Consider the following 24,714-nt stretch of genomic DNA (forward strand, 5'->3'; position numbering starts at 1 on the left):
ATTATTGCTGTACCTCAGAAACTAACATAACAGGAGGGTTAAGTGATGTAGTTACAAAGGATCAATAGGTTGAATGATAACTGTTGGATAATAAACGAGAGACTCACTTACCGGACTTTTCTCCTGAGTTTTGCAGCCACAAGAAATAGATCCACAGGCATTTGCACAAGTCATCATTGTGACCAAAGCGCTCCCTCAGGTACCACACCCATGTTTGGAAGGGCTCAACGGAAACTGCAAACAATGAGAAGAGCCAGATTGTGAGCGTCTAATTTCCCAAGGTTATCTGTGCTGTGCAAGCTTTCTCAACAGCATGTCAGTGTGAGGAAAAGTCAACAGCAACGTTCACAGTGAGCTTTCAGAGAAATGTGTGCAGAGCAGCGTTCCTGTCTTCCTGCTCCAGAGAGTCGTAACACAGCAGCTGCGATTGTTTGCTCAGAGGACTTGAGCTTGAGGGCAGCGAAGGCCTGCTCTTTGTTTGACACACAGCTCTCTGAGAGCAGAGGGGATCTTTAGCTGCGTTTTCATTACAAATTTGCATAAATCTTTATCTATGCTCTCATGAGGTTGAGAAACACAATTTTGCAATTGCGGTGTTTCCATTAAATAAGAGATTAAATGAAAATCAAATCTGAATAAGCTTGTTCACGCTGTCAGCCATTTGAAAATCACGACAGTGACGGATGTAAATTCAAACGTGGCTGAACATCAGTCATCGAAGGAGATGTTGGCGTCTTATTCTTGCGTTGGAGCAATACGTTTCTTAAACTGGGCTATGCATGCAGCGTTTTGGGAAAATTGTAGTTGCTGGTTTTACAGAGAAGCTGCTGTGGATTCAACACTTTCAATTGACAAACAACATTTTATTAACTGTGTGATTCTGTGAGCTAAACCCCAAAAACAAACCATCACCTTCCTACTACTTCCTGTTGTTTTCTTTGGCGTTTTTATCAGTAGTAACATCCGGATTTTGATCACATGACTTGTGTGATGCAAATTGCAGTTTTACAAAATACATTTATTTCAAAACAACAAAACAACCATTTTGGATTTTTTTCGAAAATTAATTTTTTGTAATCTGACTTTGCTCTATTTCATGGTTAATAAAAGTCCAGCCAGAGTTCTGTGGTTTAATAATCTTGCATGTGGAGGCACTTTCACGTCTTTAATTATTAAAATACTGCCCTGAATGTGCAGGTTTTTCATGGCAGCTTCTGCCCCTGTGATGCATGGATGAGTCCTCTCGGCTCGCCGCTGTTTGTCTGTGACTCTGCTGCTGAGCTGGAGCCCATGTGTCAGTGGGGTAAATTTAGCACCACCTCTCACTGCATCGCAATGGCACTCATTTGCACCCCTCGGAGCGCTCCCCACTCCTCCTCCGTCCTATCCCGTCCACCCACGCTGTCTCCGGGGCCTCCCAGCCCGCCACAGCAGTCACTCTCACTGCAACGAGCCAGCAACAGTCGGTTTAAAAACAGGGCGGGAGAGTTCTGGCATCTGAGCAATGAAGATCTGATTCGGGTTCCTTAAGAGATAAAGAACTGGGGTTTTGTTTGAATATTAGCTGTAATTAAAGGATTGATGTAATTGAATGTCTTCTTATAAAGGCCCTGGGAACGTGGCACGAATGTCTGAGGAAAGTCAAACTGATGTTTGAGCCAAAAGGACAAAACAAGGCAAGGCGTGTTTGTTTGTACAACTCCACTTTTAACAGAGCAGAGCTGAGTGAAGCAGCGCTTTATTTTGGACAATTAAAATACAGAAGATACTAAAAACAGGATAATAACTACAACAGGCCAAGAAGAGACAAAAGTTTGATAGGACAGAAAAAAATATATGTATATATAATCCAAGAATAAAATCCTTCACGAGTTGATCAGACATTTATGAAATACAAACATAAAAACACATTTACAAAGTATTAACTGACATTTAAATAAAACACATAACAATGAAAAAAGTTACAATTACAGTCCTTTTAATCAAGTATCGTTTAAAATAACATTTAAACTCTTTTACAGAAGTTATTTCAAACTTTCGCTCCCCTCTGCTGGAGAGGAAACTGATCTCTACTGGTCTGCTACTGGTTTAGTACTGGTTGAAATCCACTGGTATATCCTAGCAAAAACAAATAAAACTTGTGTTTTGCAATGAAAAAAGGACAAAGTCTGGTCTAGTTTCTAGTGCAGACATGCCAGTACCCTCAGTAGACTGAAAATAAGACACAATTAACTTAAAAGTTAGTTGTAAAATAAACTAATTTGTAAGTCTCAACTAATGTACGAGTTAGTTGAGTCACAACATCATCGCTTTGCAGTTTGGCATTAAAACTAACCTCCTGTTTACTGTTAACAGTGTTGTTTTTAATATATTTCCCTTCTAAAGGTTCTTTGTATCTTGTTGCAGTAAAGCACCACAATAATTACAAGTGACTTTTGTTTTACTTCAATATTTCCTTGATATTGATGAGGAACAGCATTAATCTGCCATCATTATGAATGAATCTCTTAAATCGAGCTCCAATTTTTGCTAAAAAGTCGCTTGCTAGTTTCGTCTTAATTCATGCGCATAAGATATTCGCATTAGGAACTAAACCAAAAATACATGGTGAGTTGTTGTGTTTTTGATGTGTATGAACAAAGTACAGTCGCTGCCTGCTAGGAGGATGGGAGGCGTGACGGAGCGTTTGAAGGTAGAAGAGCCCCTCGAATGCCGCAGCAGGGGTTACTGTCCACACAGTGAGAGCACGAACAGCAGGGGAATTCACAGGCTGGAGGGAAACATGACTCCCAAAAGAACATGGCCCCCCTCCTGCAAGCACAAGGAAGACGAGGCACAACTGCAAAGCTACAGCTGAAAGTGTCTCCAGAGACTCCGGACCGAGTGACGGATCGTCTGGAACGCTCCCCGCCCCCTCAGCTTCCTCCTGACAGCAGCTCACGGTTCACCCACACGATCTGACGGATCACAAGGACGCTCTGAGCCAGACGGGATTCATCCAGGAGATTCCTTGATGGCTTCCGCCAGACAGAAAATGAACTGATACAAGTTTTTTCTGTCAAGTGTGACAAAATGTTTTACTTTCAGAGTTATGCCTGAAAGCAAAGAGACCTGCTTCCTCTAAAGTCGACAGAAGTTATGTCTTTGATGGCGTTCGACTGCGTCCTTGCGTGACTTTGGTCTGGAATGAAATATCTCTTGGATTTTAACAACCATGATCTGAGTAACTCGGATTTGTAATTTTGAATATCTTTAGTGTTTAGAGCAGGAGTGTCAAATTAATTTTCATGTTGGGCCACATCGAGATCATGGACGTCCTCAAAGGCCCGGTTGTGGCAGAACATACGGATAAAACTCACAAACTGTTAAAATATGAACAAATAGCTGTCTCTGGATGCGAAGAACGCTTCTTAAAAGTAAATAATATTAAAACGTATTAGTTATTTTGAAGGTTCTATTCATCTGGCTTTTAGACACGCTTCATGTTATTCTTTACATCCATATGCACAAAGCTGGAGGGCAAAAAGATTATCCTTTTACTTCCCTTTGGAGCCGCTCTGTCGCAGTAGAACAGTTACGTTAACAAAATGAGATGCAGGTATTAATGTAGAGAAGTGCACCACAGCACATGGAAAAGTACCGCAGAAAAAACTTTGAGGAATAACTCAAAACCGCTCGTGTTCTTTTTCTGGCCCTCTTGTAACGGCTACACTACACACAGGCCTGTTTCCATAGCAACTGACTGACAGCAGCTCCACTAGTGTATCAGGATTCACACACAAAATACAGACCATTCAGTCTGTTACAGTTTTATGTTTTCAGGCTTGATGCTTATTTTGTGATTGTTAATCATTTAAACTACTGGTGATCTGTCAGAGAGCTGATGTGTGGCTCACCTTTTTTTCTTTTAACTGAATCTAAACACCCCAAATTCTGCAGCACATCTACATGTTCAAGTTGTCAAAGTCAAGCTAGTATGACTGACCCACTTCTCTCTCTTCCGCCGTTTTTTTTTAAATTAAAACTTAACAAGTGAAATGCGACACCCTCACACCTTGTTGTCTAGTTGCTGTAGTGTTGACAATTAGCGTCAAAGCACTGCGTCCCTTTTATATGTGTATATATATATATATATATATATATATATATATATATATATATATATATATATATATCAGGCGTACATTTAAAATTTAACACACTATGTTGACAACTTGACAGCTAAAACCAATGGTAGCCATAATCAGCAAGCAGCTCTTTGCCCTTCTGCAGGAATATAAGGTTGGGATCCTGTGTGTATGAAGTCACATTGCAGTTTGTCTACAACGTTCACAGGGCCACACAAAATGTCATGACGGACCAGATTTGGCCCCCGCGCCTTCAGTTTGAGACATCCTTTAGATAAACTGTTAAAAAAGAGAGAGAAAAAAACACATTCCCCAATTAACATCACATTGGTTTCTTCATCTCTCATATTCTTCCAGATCACATATAAAAGTAACTCTGATGCAACACAGTGTAAATGTCCCCAAATCTGTTTTTTTTAAATAGATGCTGCTTTCCTTGCCTCTTGTGATTTATTACTCCGACTGCAGACAGTAAAGTTAGTAAGAGTAGCTATTTTCTTGAACCAGTTTGTGAAAATCAGCATGCACTTACCTCACTGATCGAATGGCGTCTTCTCAGTCCCATTTGGAAGAGTGGCTAAAATGAAATGGACCTCTGTGTCGCCTTGTATTTATGCTCCCGGGAAACAGGAAGTCATGGAACTATAAACACTCACAAACTTTAGAAATATATATACTTTTTATTTTAAATGCTAGAGTTAACTGTACTGTATGTTATGTGGCTTGTTGAGGCACCAGTAAATGTAATCCCAGTGATTTGGCGTCTCTTTTACCCAGACGAACTAAATATACTCGAATTATATTTTTCTCTATATTTTTCTCTATTTCTCTGTATGGCAAGACTTGTTTATCACAGTTCCTGTTGTTTAAACTCATTGATACTGTATATATGCAATGATGTAAGTTTTTCAAGCTTTATACTCTCTTGTCTTTCCAATTTTGAAGAGTGGGTGAGATAAATGTGCGTCCATTTTCAGTCATCCCATATTTCAGCATCACTGATCAAAGATTAATGGATTTAAGTTTCACATCACTCTCATCAACTTCAATTTAAATCAATGTAGCCAAACTGAAGATTGGATTATTTTACATGTGAGATTATGTCAGTATGATAAAATGTAAATGTATTTTATGTATGTTTTCAGCTATATTTTAAAGTGCGTTTTTAACAGTATGGTGAGGCCATATGCACAAAGACGCTTCTCCTCAGTCTCAGCTGTACTTTGTATTTTAATTGGTAAAGTTTTACTAACACCAGCATTTATCTCAAGACAAAGCTGCCAGCTTCATGTAACATGACAGGACTCTCTTCTTAACAAGGCACCTTGTTAGGAAGACTCACTAATAAGCCGGAGTCCAAAATTAAACGTCATAGAGCCTTGTTTAGAGAAACAGGAGCTGCCATAGAAATGTTCCTTTTTACTCAACATTTCAAATGACAGCTCAGAGGTCACGATCAAAATCTAACCTCCTCCCCTTGTTGCGTTCCCCTGGAGCAGACGGTGACCCTGTGACCTCTTGACACCATCCAGCAGAACTGGCTCCAGACCTGGGACACCGATGGTCACAGTGAGCCGACATCAAAAGGGAGATGTACATTTCCACCTGACACAAATCAGGTGAAAAGATGTTTGTTTGTTTGTTTGTTTGGTTAATCAAATAGACAAAATACATAAAGTTATATACAATTCTGGCATTTTAAAGAATAATACAAAAAAATAAAATAAAAATAAAAACTACAAACCCACAAAATAACACACTCTGGAAGAAGAGAGACTGTTTAATTTTTTTTTTCAAAATTACACCTTAAATAAAAATAATGCTCACATTATGACAACATTACAACAATATACACACATTTCCGTACAATATGCAGTGTTGCCTGTATTGATCTCTAAATGGCACAACAAGCTCATCAGATCTAAAACATTTGAACAACAATGCTTGTGTACAATCTAGAACTACACGATATGACTGGAGCAACGTGTCACGTTATAGGAGTTTCATATCAGTTGACATTAATAATTATTTAGTAGGTTTTTGTTTTAAATATCTGATATACTGCCAACTGGTGGCGTAGCCTTTCCTGATTTATCCACAGTTCACACCACATCTATGTTTTTTTATTTTTCACACAGTTGTGAGGCAGAGTGGCGAAACCTTAAACTTCTGCTGCCATAGTACTCAACAGGCTGTTGCTAGGTAACCAAAGAGCCACTGAGTTGCTAGGTAACCAAAGAGCGATCGAGTCAGTTGATTCCACTCACTTAGCTTAGCTTGCCTGGAGAGGTTGAGCAGCTAGAAATCTTTCCTCTGCCTACATCCCCCAGAATGCCGAGCGGTTCTGGATCAGAGCTCAGTAAAATTATTAATTATATATTATCTATTGATACTGATCATGTGTCTATTGTGATATATATTGTTATTGATTTACTGTCCAGCGCTGTAGGTGTGTGTCTCATACATTTATGGTTAAAATATGTTGTATCTTCATTAAAGTCACTTATACGGGATAGACGATTCAGAAATTTCACCTAAGTAATAGTAGAAATAGCTCATAATAATAATATTACTCAAGCAAAAGTAAAAAGTACCGCTCCTAAAAGTACATTTTTCCCAAAAATTTATCCAAGTAAACATGACTGAGTAAATATTATTAGCCATTATACACCTCTGATTATGACCAAACACTTTAAGTTTAATCAGATCAAAATATTGATCCCTCATTTTAATTTTCAAACTTTAATCTGGATTTTTTTTTGTTGCACTTGCGTTGATGGCTTCTTCCTCTGTGAGCGGCCTTTCAGCCCATGTTGGACACCAAACCCTCCAAATCTTCTTATGAGTGGAGAACATACTGAAATTATCTCTCATTGTTCCAAACCTACCATTTCAGCTGGAGTGCGTGCGCCGCTGTATGTTGCTGTCAAATAAACGTTAAGGGTTTTTCTCGTTTGCCAGTGGAGACTTTGAACATTCCCAGAGACCCTGGCAGATACGTTTCAGAGGGCAGAATGCGCGGTATGCGGCTCTACACTGGTTCCCAACACTCTGCAAGCCTCGCATTCTGCAACTGATCTGTTGTCTGAATCCTGCGGCCCTGCACAGCTGTCAGACCACAACAGGAGGTGGAGAGGCAGCCGCAGAGCGACTGTGTGTTGTTCCTTTAAACTGAGCACTTCCATCTCTAATTCAGAAGGCTTGTGTTTCTGATGTCAGAGAGGTGATCAATTCAAGACGCATCTTCGCTCTGACAGGCAATGTATTATCCGTCACCAACGCTAAATAAAAGCTTTTGATGAAAATGATAATTTTTTTCCCGCTATGCGCAGCAACCTCTTTAAAAATAAAAGAAAAACTTTCCCAACTTTAAACAGTTTTCACTTATTGAAACCCCCTCTTTCTTCTTCTCCTTCGAATAGCATTGATGCTTCAGGTAACGCTTTCTTTTCTCGGCACTAAGCGGTCTGCCGTCATTGCAGCCTCATAAGTGCAGTACAACTTTTTCTCTTTTATTCCCTCCCCGTTCATTTCTCGCTGCGTGAATTCACTGTGTGAATTCCTCACAGGATCAGACCTGCTTTTTATGCTCCACTGGTTTTCACTCAGAGTTGAAGAGGGAGGAGAGGAGGAAGGAGGGGGGGGGAGCAGCATTAGCAACAAAGCAAAACTCGACAGAGAAACGGGAGAGTTGTGTGGAAAAAGACCCGAAATGAGAAATATCAAGAAAAAAAAAAAAAGGATCCAGGCAAAAGCAGAAGTGAGGCGTAAACAAGAATAAGAGAGAGGGTAGAAGGAGAATAATGCAGGAAAAAAAAGGTCATAATTTTTGCCAGGGGATTTGCAGTTGCCCAGACAACTAACAAAGCAGAGCCTGTTGGACGATGTGCACGACAAAAACGAGCTGAAAGGCAAAGGGGACGGCTTTTGGGAAAAGAATAACAGAGCCGGGAGTTACTGCACTCATCAACTGGACGAATTCTGGGAATCAGTTTCTTGCTGATGTCACCGAATAATCACCTTTTTCTCTGTTGCATCCCTTAATTCACAGATTAAGACATGCAGCTTCACATTTTAATTGCTGCAGTTTGAGAAGAAAAGAGCAAAGAAACAAGCGTTTGGTTTGCTGTAACCGTGAACTGAAAAGTGATGAGAGAACGTTAATGACATGCAGGGAGAGCAGAGGCTACGCCAGATGAAAATTCAGCACAACTCTTTTTATTTTTAAGCCAAAAGAAAAGTTGGAAACAGTGATGGAGATGGCGAGGGGGCGGAAGGGAGAGCGGCTGATGAAAACATGGCATCAGTGAAGCAGAAACAAGGGAAGGCAGATATCAAGTGTGCAAACTCTAAAACACTTCAGTCGACACACAAACATTAAATGTGTGCAAATCTATGTCTCTTTTCTAGATTATAGGACGCAGTCTTGTTAAATTTACCACATTAATCCATCATAATCTTAAAGAGACAATCAACCAGGATCTGCTCTGCAAATGTATTCATAAGAAATTAAACCTTTTCTTCTTGCTACAACCAGAAACTGACATCTTTTATCTGATGGATCAATACAAAGTATAAATAAAGCACATAAATGTGAAATGGGTGAAAATGGTTTTCTAAACCTTTTACAAAGAAAAATCTGAAAAGTGTGGTGTGCATTTGTATTTAATCCTCCATAATCTGATACTGTCTGAGTGTCATTTTAGTTGGTGTATGTAAACTTCTGGTTTTCACTATACAGCTCTGGAAAAAATGAAGAGATGACTGCAAAATGATCAGTTTCTCTGATCATTTTATAGGTAAATGTTTGAGTAAAATGAGCTTTGTCATTTCATTCTATGAACTACTGACAACATGTCTCTGAAGTTACAAGTAGAAATTTAGTATTTATTTGCAGAAAATGAGAAATGGTCAAAATAACTAAAAAGATGCAGTGCTATCAGACCTCAAATAAAGCAAAGAAAACAAGTTGATGTTCATTTAGAAACAACAACACTGATGTTTTAACTCAGAAATCAATATTTGGTGGAATAACCAGGAGGTTTTCAATGGTTTTCACTGCAGTGGATTCTTCATTTTTTTTCCAGGTCTGAATCTAAGCTTTATGAAAGACTGACACGATGTATGGAGCATAACAGGAAGAGCAATCCTGCAGGACATCCTGTAAGAAGACTCGAGAGGTCAAGGTTCACCCTTCAGCAGAACAATAACCCTTAAAAGCACTCTAAAATCAAAGCATAAGAATGTATTAAAATGGCCCAGTCAAAGTCCAGCTCAATTAGATAATTGAAAGTCTTTGGCAAAACATGAAGATAAGTAATCACAAACTTTCTCCTTCCAGTTTGACTGAGATATTTTACAGTGAAGGGCGACATGAGCTACTATGCTCAGCAGTTTAAACTTTAAAAAAAACTCACAGATGTAATTTGTACAAACGCTGAAGACGGACTTTTCATCTTGTTTCTCGTGATAAGATGACTGGTGTGTTAAACTTGTACGTGTGTTAAACCTGATTCCATCCTTCAAATGCGTGCCACAACAACAGGAGAGAAATTTTAAGTGTTAGTCGTAATCGATGTCAAGTCCTTTGACATTTTCAGCTTCAGTCCGTTCTTGGGAAGGTTTAAAGAACAATTAGGAGCATTCAAGAAAAGATTACCATCTTTATCTCGAGAAAACCGCGTCTTCTTGTGAAAATGGGAGAAATCATCTCATTATCTTAACACAATGGTCATTGTTATTTTATAAAAACAATATAATTTAAAAAAAACATGCAGGAACGGTCTCTGTTGGCTGGCGGCTCTAAAACATTTAACTCAGGTTTGAACAGATATGCATGCTGTATTTTTCAGATTTTTAATGTTTTCTGTCAAATTCATGTCTATGCTCTCCTTTGTGTTGGTTTATCAAAACATCCAATAAGATACACAAAAGTTTCTAGTTTTAATACAACACTTTGTGAGTGTTAAATGACTGAACACTGTAAAAATGGACTGTGTATTTTAATTCATTTTCTGTGAGATCTTATCGGTACAGAACTGGCAAGGAGTTATTTTCAAGATTTCACTGGACAAAGTGAACAAGTTTAAACACAAAACAGCAAAGAAAGCACAAAGTTTTTTAAGGAGTTCCCCTTCCTAGTTTATCCAAGGTGGAGCTCAGTGAGTAAATGACCTTTATTGTCCCTGGTTGCTGATTGAGCTCCAGCTAAAGTTTCTCTCCTCCCTGCCAGACAAGCATCAACAAGCTCTCCACCTGCATTAAAGCCTCTTTTCTAATCTGCTTCAGTCTGTCTTGTTCACTTTTGATGTTATGCAGCATAGAAATTCACACATGTGGCTCTTTTTAAACATGAAATCCAGTCTCAGCCCCGCGTTGCGTTGCCTCGGGGTCCCATATCAACAACTGGCCTGGCTGCAGCTCTGCTTTCCAACTAACCCTTCATTGTAAGTTATTATAGCCAAGAGGCAGTAATAGTATACAGTTACTCCACCAATACTCTGTAATAAAGTTGCCTTAAGAGATGAATACTGTCGTTGAGTACAGGGTCCACAATGAATGGGCCTGGCCAGATGCAGAGACTTTTACTGCTGATTATTTAAACAGTTTAAAAGTTTATAAATCTACTTCAATGAGCAGCTGAAACAATTTCCTTTACATGCATCAGTTCTAGATCACATGACCCACGTTTAAATTGTACTGGTGCTGGACTGAAACTACACCAAATTGTTCTTGTTGTGTGAAAGCATGTTTAAGATCCTCTGTCTTTTACAACTGTCTTGGCATGCAGCTAGGTCTACAACCTTGGCACTATTTCAGCTCTTTACGTCTATGACTTCATATGTTTACAACTTATAGTACATGTATTATTAAAACAATTTACCCTTTCTTGGTTAGCTGTCTAGCTAAAGTTAGCTAATGCTAGCCAACAAGGTAATGTTAAAACATTAGCTAAAGTTTTCTGATTAGCGAATATTAGCTTAACTTCAGCATGTAAATAAAAATGTGCACAATTTCTAAAATTAGCTATTGGTAACTAAAATGCCATCTAATTTGGTCATTCTTGAATTTCATCTGATTTTAACATATGCATTGCCACTGACATAGTACCTGAAATTAGCTTTTGGAAGCTAACATTACAGTATTTGATAAAGTTCAGTATTTAGCAACCATAATTTTACCATGTAAATGAATGTAAATAACCATTTAGCATAGTTGCTGAAATTAGCTACTCATAGCTAAAATGCCATTGTTATATCAGTTAAAGTTAGCTAGTTAACTGTTGCTATAACTTTATCTTATTTGAGCACATAAGCTTCTATAAGCTACTATGCTATTGTTATGGTACTATCAAACATTAGTTAGTTAGCTAATTCAAGATTAGTGTCCAAGTTTAGCAAGTGAATCACCTTTAGCAGAGTAGATAACATTAGCCTTTAGTAGCAAACATGCTAATGTTAGCATTTCAGATAAAATTAGCCAGCTAGTTAATAATTTGGGTTTTATTTATGTTTGGGTTCCTTTGTTATTGCTCAACAGGTCTTGCCATATTCAGTTCATTATTATTTTGTATTACAGGTGTCGCCATACTGCATATTTTGGTATGGAAACAAATACAGGGCCAGTCTCACTGATGTTGATACTGATAGAGATGCTTTTTATTTTAATAGTTTGATGCATCAAACTTTATGACACTGAGGTGTTTTGGTGATTTTTTTTTTCCTTTGAATTATATTGTCAAAACCTTAGAAAGAATTTGAACAAAGTTTAGAACTGTGTATAAAATGAACAAGATAAACAATAAACAAAATGACACAAAACTATGACACAAAACTAAAATAAGATTTCATAAGGGGGTATGCAGGTATCGAGCTCGTATCAATCTAATACAGATACAATACTATCTATATTATTGAGATAATATAGATACCGAGTTAAGATAAAATAATCTATTTTGTATTTAGTTGTGTTCTGTTCTATCTAGCCTTTGGATTTTGTTCTGATTTATTTGTGTTATTATTTCCCCTCTAGTTTGTAACCTTTGAGTCCTAGTTTAGGCTTCCTGTGTAAAATGTTTATCTTTTCTCAACATGCTAGCTGGTTCTCTTCCACAGTGAATCATTATTCCTCACCTGTATCTAATGTTATTCTCCACACCTTTCTCAGTGTTTATCCCTCTGGTTTCGCTGTTTTTTCTGGTTCCTTCTGTGAAATGATCAATTTCTCTGCCTGTTTCACTGCGATCTTAGTCTTGATGACCTTGTCAGTCCTGCAGGTTTAATGTTTTCTTTTTTTATTATTATTAATATTATTTTTCATGCCGATCCCAACATCCTGTCTGTTCGCTCTGGAAGAGGCGACCCCTCTTCATCCCACACTCCAGAATAACATGCACGTAAAGTTAATTGGTTACTCTAAATTACTCATTATAGTTGCCTTTCCTGCGCGCTTCTCTGCTGTTGTTTAGTACGTAACTCCCTCCCCCAGACGGCTCTGATTGGCTGAGCTGCATGCTGGAATATTCAATCAGACACCTTGCTTGCAGCTGTGATTGGACACAGCCGGTGCAGTTATGTAAATGAGCACCTGGCGGCGCCTGCTGGCCCGGCTGCTGAGCCCGGAGAGCAGGCGGTGTGACTGGGGCTCACATTCAGAGAGCGATCAAGGAGCGGAGACCTTCCACGGTGCGCTCCTCCATGGTGTAGCTCATATATGGCCGTCCTTCTTTGTTGACAAGTCTTAAATATCTGTGTCTTTGGAGTGACAAGTGGAAGTCGACGCTTACAACAAGAACATTTGACTGTTTTCTGAGTTTTGGCTGAACTACAGACTTCGGACTCTTGGATTATTCTGAATTATTCTGGTGGACTAGTAGTTAAAGGCGTCGCTGTATAAATACAGCTTATCCCCAAAGTTTGGACCGGTGTTACGACACTCTTCTCCCTGTTTTTCTAAGGTAAGTGCAGATAAAACTCGCGTAATGCCATGCGCTTTCCTCCTCTCTTTGCGTTTACTCCATAATAAGCGACTATAATAATATTGCAGTGGATATTTCCAGCCTGCTGCCCGTGTGTTTGTCTGTGTGTCTGTCTTGGCTTGGCGTCTGTGAGTCTCTGTGTGATCTGGACATCGGCCACAGGCTCGTAGACGCGCGGATCAGCTCCCAGCAATGCGCCCCGTTTTATGCGCGTTTGTGCGGGGGGACGCATTTGGGGATCCAGCGACTGCGTAACAGAAATATTCCGACTGGGCGCATCATGGTGTTGACTTGTTGACCAGTCAGGATCTGGGGCATGTTTATATTTTAAGTCCGGACTTCACCTTAATCATTCAACACATGAGAATAATTTATTCTAAGCAAATCCCATTGAAGGGAACTTGGCGGACTTCGATTACGTTACGGCCACTAACTAGTTTCTTCATCAGGTTTAGCCAAATATAACAAAATCTGTCTTATTAACTGTGCAAGCTCAAAGAAAAGCCTCCCCACAGCATGATGCTGCCACCTCCATGTTCCCTGGTACGGGATGGAGAGATTCGGATTAGTTTTCTGGCATAAAGCAGCGTGTTTTGCATGCATTTCTTCCTGCCAGTCGACTATAAGAAGTACATTTGTGTCGTGAACTGACTAATAAATGCAATGATGTTTTTAAATTCTTTTGCTCATTAGATTACTTCATGGAGTCCTGTTCTGATAAATTACAAAGTCCAGACTTGTTGACTTTAACTCCCTCACTTTTAAATTGATTCTCTGTCATCATTTTCTGGAAGACTCAGTATTGATTGATAACTGTCATGCTTTCATTAATTTCTTTCACTCACACACGCGCGCACACACACACACAATTAACCCTGTGCCCTCCCAGCAGCGCAGGTGACCGGCTAGAAGACCACCAGCTTTGATTTCTCTCTCCTCCAGCTGGAGAGGAAAAGCTGACTCTTATCATATTGTTTATCATTTATCATGATGAATTCTTGTCATTATAAGAATTTTGATTTATTCTTGTCACAATAAATTCCCATTAATGATGTTTACAAACCCGTTAAACTGTCCCTGTTATCAAGATTCATAGTTTTACCATTTTCTCCACCATTTGTTGAAGGAAAGCATAAAAACAACCAATAAATTTGAAAATACAGTTACTTCTTTACACATTAATGGATGTTTTTTTTAGCAGCATTGTTTGTGTTTGTGGGGCTATAATTGCCATGACTCAGTCACAGAGTTGACGAAAAAAAAGATGCATCATCACTTTTTATTGTTAAATAGTTCTGCAAAAATATTGTGATAAAAGTCTTGGTCAACAGAGCCAAACCCGAAGCCACCCGGTGCCGTGTTGAATATTTCAGATTCTGAAGAAACGGCTCCAACAGGATATTTTCTGTGGTTTGAGTCGTTGGGAGAGGGCAGCAACAGTGAAATGATTGTTCTCTCTTATTCTGAGAGCAGAACTGTGTAAATAAATCACAAGGTTGTGCTCAAAAACTGTGTGCTTTGACTTGAGGGGCAAGGTTAAAACACGGGAGGCGTTGCTTTCTCCTCAGCGAAGTGAAGGTAGCCCAACGGCGGCGTTAAAACAATCCGTTCAGCGGGTGGTCACCTGTCCCAGCGCATGCACTCTGCAACATGTCGATGTTTTGGCTGCAGGTCACTGAGCAGGCAATTCAGAGGAGTTGCACCATTGTTAAATTGTTTGGAAGAGGAGGAGGAGGGAGGAGGTGGGGTGTCTTTGCTTTTCACAAGCAGAGGCTGTAAAATGCTTTCTTTTTTTTCCCCCTGCTCCTCGTCCCTCCTTCTTTGCCTCTGGAGCGACGGCGGAGGCATAAAGAGAGGAGGAACTGGAAGTGTGATGCACAGTTCCTCCCAGCCAGCACATGTCTGCTGGATCTCTGTCTAATGGGCATCTGGCTGCTAATTCTTCCACTGTGTCCCACGAGAGCCATTGGCCCCGTGAAGCTGCTTTTTTATCAGCTGCGTGGCCCGAAGGGACCAGGAATAGTTAAAATAGTTGGACAGACCAACTGTGTGAGTATAAGACCTGAAGGACAGCTTCTTCTTTTTATTAATTTGTCTCTGTCTCCGCAGTTTTGGGACAAAGTGACATTAATTGGTTTGTGTGATTGTGACTGAAGGATGGCCTGTACTTTGGGAGTGGCTGTTTGCTTCTGTGTTTTATCAGCGAAGTGAAGACTCAGCAAGAGGAGTCTTAGGAAAATTATCTCTTAATGTCAAGTTAGAATTAAGGTAAAGTTGCAATCAGGCATGAAAAGACGTTATTATCGTCTATTGTTGCAAAAGCCTTTATTCAAAAAAGAAAAACAATTATTTCTAATGCCATTATTGAGGTGATATAAGACATTAATCACCTTAATGTCTCGTCTGTTGGATTTATGTTTTAGTTTTATATCTTTGTTCTGGTTTAGATCATGCATAACAGTTTCACCAAGAAATTACTTTATTTAAATTTAGTTTTTTAATCAGGTAACCTCACAAAGTCCTACTTTTACTATTTGGATTGTTTTTACATATAATTTGCTCATTTATTAACCTACTTATTTTTGATTTAATATTTAAAATGCTGTCAGTTTGATGTCGATTGTTGCTACAGTATTAATAAGGTCAATCTAATTACTGTTTACTGTCTTAGTGATGTGTAAACGTATGGAACAATGTGAAATAATCATCCAGCCGCTGTAACACACTAAACTTGGTAACGGTTTGAGTAAATGTGCTCGTTGCAATATTATTAACCTTTTTGTCAAGTTGCTGCTGATACTAAGTAGGTTAATTAATCTCTTTTGCCTTGAGTGCAGCCTGCAGTCGGCTGCTGAGTAGAGAAACTCCTTGTTTCTCACCAGCTGCAGATTTAAAATGGTCCGAACGCGAGTGTTTGGATCTCCTGGTTAGATCGGACACATTTCCAAACATCTGAATTTCTTTCTTTTTGTAAGAAGTCGTAGCCTGCCTTCAGCCAGCTGACAGGCAGTACGGTGCTACAAGCTGAGGAGTGTTTTCAGGATGAAAGCAACAGGAGCTTGTGACCCAGACTGTGGGGTGAGCGTGTGTTTATTTCTTCTGTGAATTGGCGCTTTATAAATAAATGAATTGGATTAAATTGAAATCTGTAAATTTACAAACAAAATTGAGAAAAAGTGGTAAAGACTTAACTAGCCCAAAGATTTATGAGTTTTCTCCTGATTTAAATGAGTTGGAAAATGAATCTTTGTTGATGCTGCCTTTAGCTTCACACAATGCACTTAAAGTAGATTTCAGAGGGGCACGTTTTCCTCTTTGCGCTCTAGCTCCCCCTAGAGGCAGTCTGTGAAAGACCCTGCTCATGCGTAAACCAAGTAGTGCTGCGACCCAAACTCTAGTTCTTCCAGTCAAAATAAAAAAATAAATCCAGTAACTCCGGTGTTTTTCCTGTCAAGCTTTGAATCCGCAGCATTTTAAATCCCTGGTTTGCCTCAGTGTGGGTCTCTGGCCCATTCAGACTTAAGTTATTGTTGCTTTTGAAAGCACAGCGATTCATTCAAACAGAAGAGGGGCTGATGTTGTTCTGGTTTTAGTCTGGTTAATCAGTGACCTGAGTTCAGTTTGTTGTCTGGGTCTTTGTTCTGATTTCGCTCCTCCCTTCACGACTCGCTTCTGTTTGAAAAGACTTTCAGCAGGTGAATGGAGAGCCTGCAGCAGCTTTGAATTTGTGTCCGTTGAGTCATTGTGTGGACCCTATGCGATAATTGAGCCACATGTTTTGCACAGTTGCCTGATCTTTATGGCTAACGGTCTAATGTGGCTGATAACTCACACGAGAGAACACGGTGATAACGGGTGTTTTCAATCCATACGAGCAGGTTTTTTCTGCGTCTCCTCTGGCGGCGGTCGTGTGTTAATCAGAAAGTCTGCTGCTGCTCATAATTGGCTCCCGACAGGCTGAGCAGGAAGGCCGGTGGAGGAATTCATTCAAGTCTAAGGAAGCAGCACCACCACTATTCTTTCACACTCTTCAGCCGCCTCTTTAATGGGAAAGAAAACCAATTGAAGACACAACTCAGCTGGCCACCATGACACCAAGTCTAGACTGTTCAGTTGAGTTTGGAGGAAATGTGGCTGCATGCATGTCAGAAACGCAGTAAAACAGATTAATGAGTGGTTGGACTTTAAGTGAGATGTGGGTGCAGCTGGACAACAAATCGATATATAATGCGATAGACCTGTGATCAGTATCAATACATCTGATAGAATATTGAATATTTTTTAAAATCTGGATCCAGAACCGCACAGCATTCTGGGAGATGTAGTCAGAGGAAAAGTTTTAACCTCTCATAGCCAGCTAAGCTACGCTGGTGGCATCAACTAACTAACTCACTCACTAACTATTGGTTACCTAGCAACAACCTGCTGAGAAACTTGTGGTTACCTAGCAACAACTTGTTGAGTAATTGGCGCAGCAGTAGTTTAAGTAAAGGCTTAAAAATAAAAAAGTGTGGGGTGTGCTGTGGTGGCGCAGGGGTTAAGCACAACCCACATATGGAGGAGGCCTTAGTCCTCGATGCAGCCGTCGCAGGTTCAATTCTCGGCCTTGCAACCCTTGCTGCATGTCTTCCCCTTTCTCTCATTACCCACTTTCCTGTCAATTAACTATCAAATAAAGGCCACTAGAGCCAAATAAATAAATTAATAAAAAGTGTGGAGTGAAAAGTATAAATAAAACAGGAAAAATAACACCACCAGTTTGGCAATATTTCTGATATTTAAAACAAAATCAATAATTGCCTATTGACTGATACGAAACGCTGGTGTCTTGATAACATTTTTCAGTCGAATCGTCCAGCCCCAGATCTTTGATATCCCTGAGCTTCAGTTGTTTTTAAGTTTTCACATCTACAGACTCTTCGTCATCCTCTCACTCCTTCCCAGTACTTTTCATCACCTGGTGTATATTTTCCTGAAATTCTGATTTTCTCTACCTCTGAGCACAGATTTCCCACCCTTCACCTTCTATCCTCTTTAAATCAGCATTAGATGTTTTATTTGTCCTCCTCTGCTCATTCATCATATCTCCGGTCCGCTATGTGCTGTCCTCGCCGTGCCCGATTATTTATCTGTTTGCTCTTTCCATCAGTAACACCTTGCCGGGGCTTAGATGTAAGCACTAACGGGATAAATTTTCCTCAAAGGATTTTGCAACATGCCTTATCGAGGCCTTTCAAAGCTTTGCTTCATGTCTGGTTTTAGATCAAGAAGCTCTGTGTTTGTCCTAAAATTAAACGTGGCGCCTTTTGAAGGTCATCGTATAAAGAAACAGATATTTTCAGTAGAGTCCAGCAGCTACCCCACTGGGTAGCTGCTGGACCACATCTCTCATTTCTCACCACATCTCTACTTAAAACACCAAAAATGTTCACATGCAGAAATACTCCTGGTTTACTATGTTTTATTTAATAGTGATTATTGAGAATAGGGACAAAACGGGTCCTATGGATAAAGCACCAAATTTGAATAAAATATACACAAAATATATTTTTTTCAAATATCTGACTAAACTAACCTGGGTCATGTGAGCACAACAATGTATATTTTTCTTGTAATTGCTGAATATTTTTTTATTTTAAACATTGTAGTCGGTGGATGATGCCTGTAAAATCCCTTGTCCAGGAGCAGAACTCAACACATTATAATAGTTTAAAATAATTAAAGAAATACTAAAATGATATATTATAATTAATAAATATCATGGAGCCCGGTATAAATCCATTTGTTCTGTGAAGGCCTAAAATGTTTGTTTGTGAACATTAGTGAACAAGCGGCATCATGAAAACCAAGGAGGAGATCGGAGAAGTCAGGTGGCGTGTTAGAGAGAAGCTTAAAACAAAACTAAGTCATGAAACGATATTCAAGCTGGACGATAGATCAATAACAATATATATCATGATAAACACGTGATAAAGATCAATAGGCAATGCCTATAGACTCATCAACAATTTCACTTAAGCTTCTCAGGGGCAGCTGGGTAAGTTGGTGGCTTCAACTAACTCACTCACTCACTCTTTGGTTACCTAGCAACAACTTGCTGAGTAACTTGTGGTTACCTAGCAACACCCTGTTTAGTAACTGACGCAACTGCAGTTTAATTTTTTTGCCAAAGTGCTTCATAACTGCTTAAAAAAATAAAAAATGGTGTGGACAGAAAAATCTGTGGATAAAGTAGGAAAGGTCACGCTATCAGCTTGACTGTATTTCAGATATTTAAAACAAAAAAAACAACTAATCAGTAATGATCAATATCGACTAACATGGATGGCTCATCTTGATGTGTTTTTCATTCATATCATCCAACCACGCTTTGCACATCTTCCTCAGCTCCCTTCAGTTCATCGTTTGAAAAAGAAAAAGCCAAACGCAGATGAAAACCTGGTTTATGACCTTCCACATGAACCACTGGGCTGGCGATTGGGAGCATGTGTGTGTTGGAGTAGCAGAATCAGCTACAACTGAATCCGACTGAGAATCTGTGGCAAGACTTTAAAATAGCTCCTTTTTTTTCAGATGCTCTACATCCAATTAGATTAATCTTGCTGTTTAGCAAAGGAGAACGAGCCAAAACACCAGCGTCTGGATTTGGAAAGCATGTAGACACTCATCCTAACACACTTGCAGCTCTGATTGAAAGCAAAAGTGTTTCCACAAATTACCAATTCACTGAGTGAATGCAAATGCTATCCGTACTTTTCAGATTTTTGTTTGCAACAAAATTGTTTATCCATCCCACGTAATTTCCTGAGCTGGTTTGTGTTGATTTGTAGCCCTAAAAAAATATATTTCTGGTGTTAGCATGACAGAATGCAGAAAGGTTTAATGGTCTGGACAGTTTTTCAAGGCTCTATAACTTGACTGGTTTGAATGATGGACTGAGTATTTCTGCTTTTTTATCTTCAGCGTGTCTGTTGGGTTTAGCTCCAAGGCTATAAATCAGCTTTATTAAAATAGAATGATTTCAGTGAAAAGTAGAAGTAGTGAAGGTTTATGTCTCCTGAACTCAAACTGGCAGCTGGTTTTAAAGTGGAAGGGCTGGAGGATTCCCAGTGCCACCGCTGTAAATGCTTCCTTGGCAGCCCACTCCAGGTCATCCTACTCAAATGTAAATTTTGGCTCCAGGCTGAGATTCTGAGCAGACCAACAAAATCAACCAGAAATTTTCTGCATTCCTTCTTTCTGTTGGAGATTTTCTTCCGTTTCTGACCCTTTTAATGGGGAAAATCCCCACAGAATGATGGGACCTCCACCATGTTTAGAAGTGGCAATGCCAACCTGATGCCAGGAGAAAACTGCATTCAGATTATTTGTCTCCATGAGTTTAATGCAGTACAGAAAACCAAAAACAGACCGGACAATTCAAAGATTTGAGCTTTGAAATGCAAAAATGAGCCAAAAGAGTCTGAATTCGGTCTGGGCTTAAATTTAAAATCTGATTTTATCTTATTGAACATTTTGTCTTCTTGCTTTCTTCTCTAAAAAAAAAAAGACATATTTTCAAGAAGTGGCCTTTATTGTTTCTCCAAGCTGTATGACGGAGTATCAGGGCTATATAATTAGCAGAATAAACATGCAATTTTACCAGAAGACGATCTGAAAATTATGAGAAAAAAGTTGTTTTAATGCAAAAGAAGTTTCAACAGTGTTTTTCGCAGTACTGCTACTGATATTTTCATAGACTGAATAAAAAAATATACTTTTTTTTTCTCACTGTATGAAGTTAAATCTGACCAAACTTTTCTTAAATTAGCTTAGTTAGAATTACCAAAATTATTCCAATCTGCTAAACGCCAGAAAACATGATGAGGTCAGTGTCTGGGATAATTGTCTTTTTAACTAGATTTTTATTCAGTGTGCGCATTTGTCTGGTTTCAATGGTAATTTGATGCTGATTAGTTTAAAATATTAAATTTTTCCTTCTAAAACTGATAATTAATTCACAAGATTAACGTTCCTCATTTAATATTTTTGTGTTAATTCTTAAATTTACTACTTCATTCTCTCAATATTAAAATCCTGATTTTCCAGAACTCAAATCTTCAAAAACTAAGAATTAGATTAATGAATCAAATTGATTAATCGCCCAGCTTTAGTCTGAATGCTTAACAGAATATTTCCACCCGAGTTCTGGTTGCTGTCCTGTGATTTGAGGATTCGTGAAAGAATAAATAACCCATGTTACGATCACTCAGAGAGACACAGGAGAGCGCCAGACGTGGAAGCACAGTCAGCTTCTTGAGCCAGGTTCACAAATTAATCTAACATGCATGTTTCTGACTGTGGGAGGAAACTGGAGTACCTGGAGAAAACCCAGAGAGAACATGGAAAATCCTCCCAGAAAAGGATCCAGCTGTGATTTCTGACCACAGACCATCTCCTTGTGTCGCCACAACGCAAACCCTGTCAGTTATAGCAAATTATTAATAACTTGGAGCCGTTCTTTGACTCTGCGAGCTTCGGTATCAGCGGTAAAGCACAAAAAATCCAGGAGCTGACAGGTAACAGCTCCCCAATATATAATTTCTCATCTGTAATAAATTTTTTATGACCTCATGAAAAATAACTGAAGTGATTCGCTCCTACAACACTGTTGGGCTTTCATGTACAGTTACTATCCTTTTCTTGGCCCGGTGTCGGCGCCCAGCACCTCCCTGACGCACAACGCCGCCCTGCTGCTGACGGCTCAGCAAGGGGGCTCCTCCATGTTGGCTGGTAGCTGCTATGTAGCCCGAAGGACAAAGAAATGCTCTAGAAATATTTGACTTGAGTTTTCAAACCAAGTTTTTCCACTTTTAAAAAAATACAAAAACATCCGGTCATTGTAAACAAATGTTGACTCTCCAGAAATCACGTTGGGTTATTTGCCCTGCTCTGGAGCCACAAAAGGTTTATACGTACCTTTTTTTTCCAGCCACTCTGAAATTTATGATGCTCAGTTAATGATCTGATGAGAGACGGCATCCAGCTGAATCCAGTGAGCTGGAACCAGCCATGAACCTGCTTCCTTCACACATTTCAGCAACGTGCTAGAGGTGCTGGTTGTTGCTTTTGGAAAAAGGTGGCGCTCTATAAAAGATGGAAGGAGACCTTTTTTTTTTTTTCCTCCCCCAGTTCACACTAAAAAGAGCTTTGTTTAAATTCACTTCAGGCATTTAAAATGAGTTGTGTTTGAAAATGAAATATCTAAATCTCATTCTTTTATCATGTGTGTTTGAAACGGTAATAAACTGTTTTATTATGGCCAAGTTTATAAAACTCCTGCTGTTCCTGATTTGTTTTTTTAAAGGTGACTTACTCTGCTGCCTTGAACAGGTTAGGATAGGTCTATGGCCTATACAAAACATGCTAAAAATCATTTTTGGATAATGATATTTTAGTCTTTCATAAGGAGCTATTTTAAGGCGTCTTGTCACTTTAAATCCAAGTAAGCTGCTGCTGGCCACGCCCCCCCAACTCAACATTTACACACTCACATAGAACTCTCCTTGGGTTGCTAGGTAACTGCTGGGCTTCACTGGGGTTGCTAGGTAACAGCTGGGCTTTTCTGGGGTTAGGAGGTGAAGGGTCGTGGCTGCTGATTTGTGACGTTACATTCTGGAGGTTTTTGAAATGGCTCGTTTTCCAGACACCAACAAAACCATCAATTTATTGCCCAAAAACTAGTTGGTTGGGTTTTTTCTTTTTCTTTTTTTTTTTAGGGTGTGGACTGTTTTTAGAAGCAGTTGATATCCAAATGGAAGTACAGAAAAGTACAAAATGTGAATTCAGGAACAAAATAAGTCAAACATTTTTGACAGACATTTATTCTTTAAAGTGCTGCAAGGTTGCTCTTCTATTATAATTAAGAAAACAAACCATAAAGTGTCAGTCATGTAAAATGAAGATTATTTTGTCTCTCTTCACCTGTATGAAAAGTGACAGAATCCACCAAGCTGCAGCTTCCTGGCTAAACGTTTGAGGTTTAAACCAAGCAAAACTTCTTCAAAATGTTGAGGCATGATGTTCTAAGCCTGAGCACCTGATGCAACATGGCCTATTTTATGTGGAAATATATCTAATTCTATTCTTCACCAAGCTTTAAAAAGGTTTTTTTTTTTTTTTCCTTTCTTCGGTTTAATTTGCTCAGTTCTGTTACTTTCACCGTCTCTTGGTGTTGTTCAAACTGGTCTGAAACTTGCATAAAGACTCCTGAACATGACGAGCATGTGGTCTGTCCTTTTCTATTTTCCTAATTTCAAACTGTCTCATTGTTAAAACGTTAAAAGCTGTGTTTTCTAGCAGTGTTTCCAGCACACGTCGTACCTCCTGCGGTTCAGGACACTTCTAATGCTCACTAATGGCTCTTGGCAAAGCAGGCGATTTTCAAGCCTTCTTGGAATATGTTAGACAACCGTGTTAAACATCAAAGGCTACTTTTCTTTTCCAATATGTCTCCTCTGCATATGACGAATGTGAGCTGCAGCAGCCACACTGAGTGGGCTGGATGCGTCTGTCTCTCTCCCTCCTTCCACCAGGTCTGAACGGGTACATTACCATCAGGAAACCGTTGTGCGATGTGTAATTTAGCTCTTTTTGTCCTGATGAGAGGGAGGAGGAGGGCTGGTAGCGTGATGGAGGCATCAGCCTGAGGCTTTTAACAGAGACGTGTTTGTGTGGCTACAGCCTCAGCAAAGCTCACTCTTTATATTAACCAGGTCGCCACATTTTCGATCCATTGTTTGGTTTTGGTGGCAGTGAAATGCATTTATTTGCCTGCATGCTGCTGTAGTTAAACATTAAGCAGCCCTGAGAAATGTCAGAAACGGTTTAATTTCTCCTGAGCTGGAAGCCATTAGAAATGAGCTGAAGACATCTGTTGGAGGGCTGGGTTAAGCCCGACTGCTTTTCTCACTTTGACTCAAAACGCCGAGTCTCACTGATCTCATTCCTGTATGACTTGATCTCTGCTGTGCTCTTCGTTTCTCCCTCTGCCTCCTTGTCTGCTCTTGTTCCCCAGCTCTCAGTTTCAATTGCAGCTAACTGAATGTAAAACTGTCAACCTCCTGCAGGCGATGAGAGGATTTTTTTCTTCTTTTTTTTTTCTCACGCTTGTTCTGTCATTCCTAGTTCTTTCGTGTGAATGCTGCTGGGAATTTTCCTTCATGACGATCCACTGCTTGTCCGTCTGTGGCTGTTTTCTCTCTGTAGTTTGCGACAGTAGCGTGGAGCCGTCACATGTCTCTGCTTTCGCCCCGTCCTCCACTCCAGCCTTTGCTTGTTTCCTGACAGCTGCCAGTGAGATCCAGATTCATGTTCTCCATGTCAGAATTTCATACTTTTCCAGACTCAACTTGTTCAAAGAAAAAAAAAAAGCAGATTTTTTTTTTTTTTACAGTGGTCAGGTTTTAAATATGGAAACTTCAAAATCTGAGGAATGAATGGATGGACAGTCGGCAAACAGAGAAATGGACAGAAGGATAAAAAGATGGATGGAAAAACACAGATTGTGCATAGATTGAATTGATTTTAGAAATAATCACCAACTAATTTTGTAATCAATCATTAGCTGGA

At 39.4% G+C, this 24,714-nt stretch overlaps 1 protein-coding gene across 5 annotated transcripts in view; it reads left to right on the plus strand.

Annotated features, from left to right (window-relative positions):
* The first annotated feature begins 12,736 nt into the window (after positions 1 to 12,736).
* The window catches only part of ddr1 (discoidin domain receptor tyrosine kinase 1), an 85,161-nt gene continuing 73,183 nt past the window's right edge, over positions 12,737 to 24,714 (plus strand). For 4 of the 5 annotated variants that reach the window (XM_007550198.2, XM_016670524.1, XM_016670526.1 and 1 more), the window contains exon 1: positions 12,737 to 13,083. The gene's annotated coding sequence lies outside the window, so the exon portion shown is untranslated. Of the gene's footprint in view, positions 13,084 to 14,980; positions 15,154 to 24,714 lie in introns of those variants that run through there. The other variant, XM_016670523.1, reaches the window with a different exon arrangement.

Source organism: Poecilia formosa, unplaced genomic scaffold, assembly GCF_000485575.1.
Source record: "Poecilia formosa unplaced genomic scaffold, Poecilia_formosa-5.1.2 Scaffold34, whole genome shotgun sequence".
Taxonomy (NCBI): Eukaryota; Metazoa; Chordata; class Actinopteri; order Cyprinodontiformes; family Poeciliidae; genus Poecilia; species Poecilia formosa.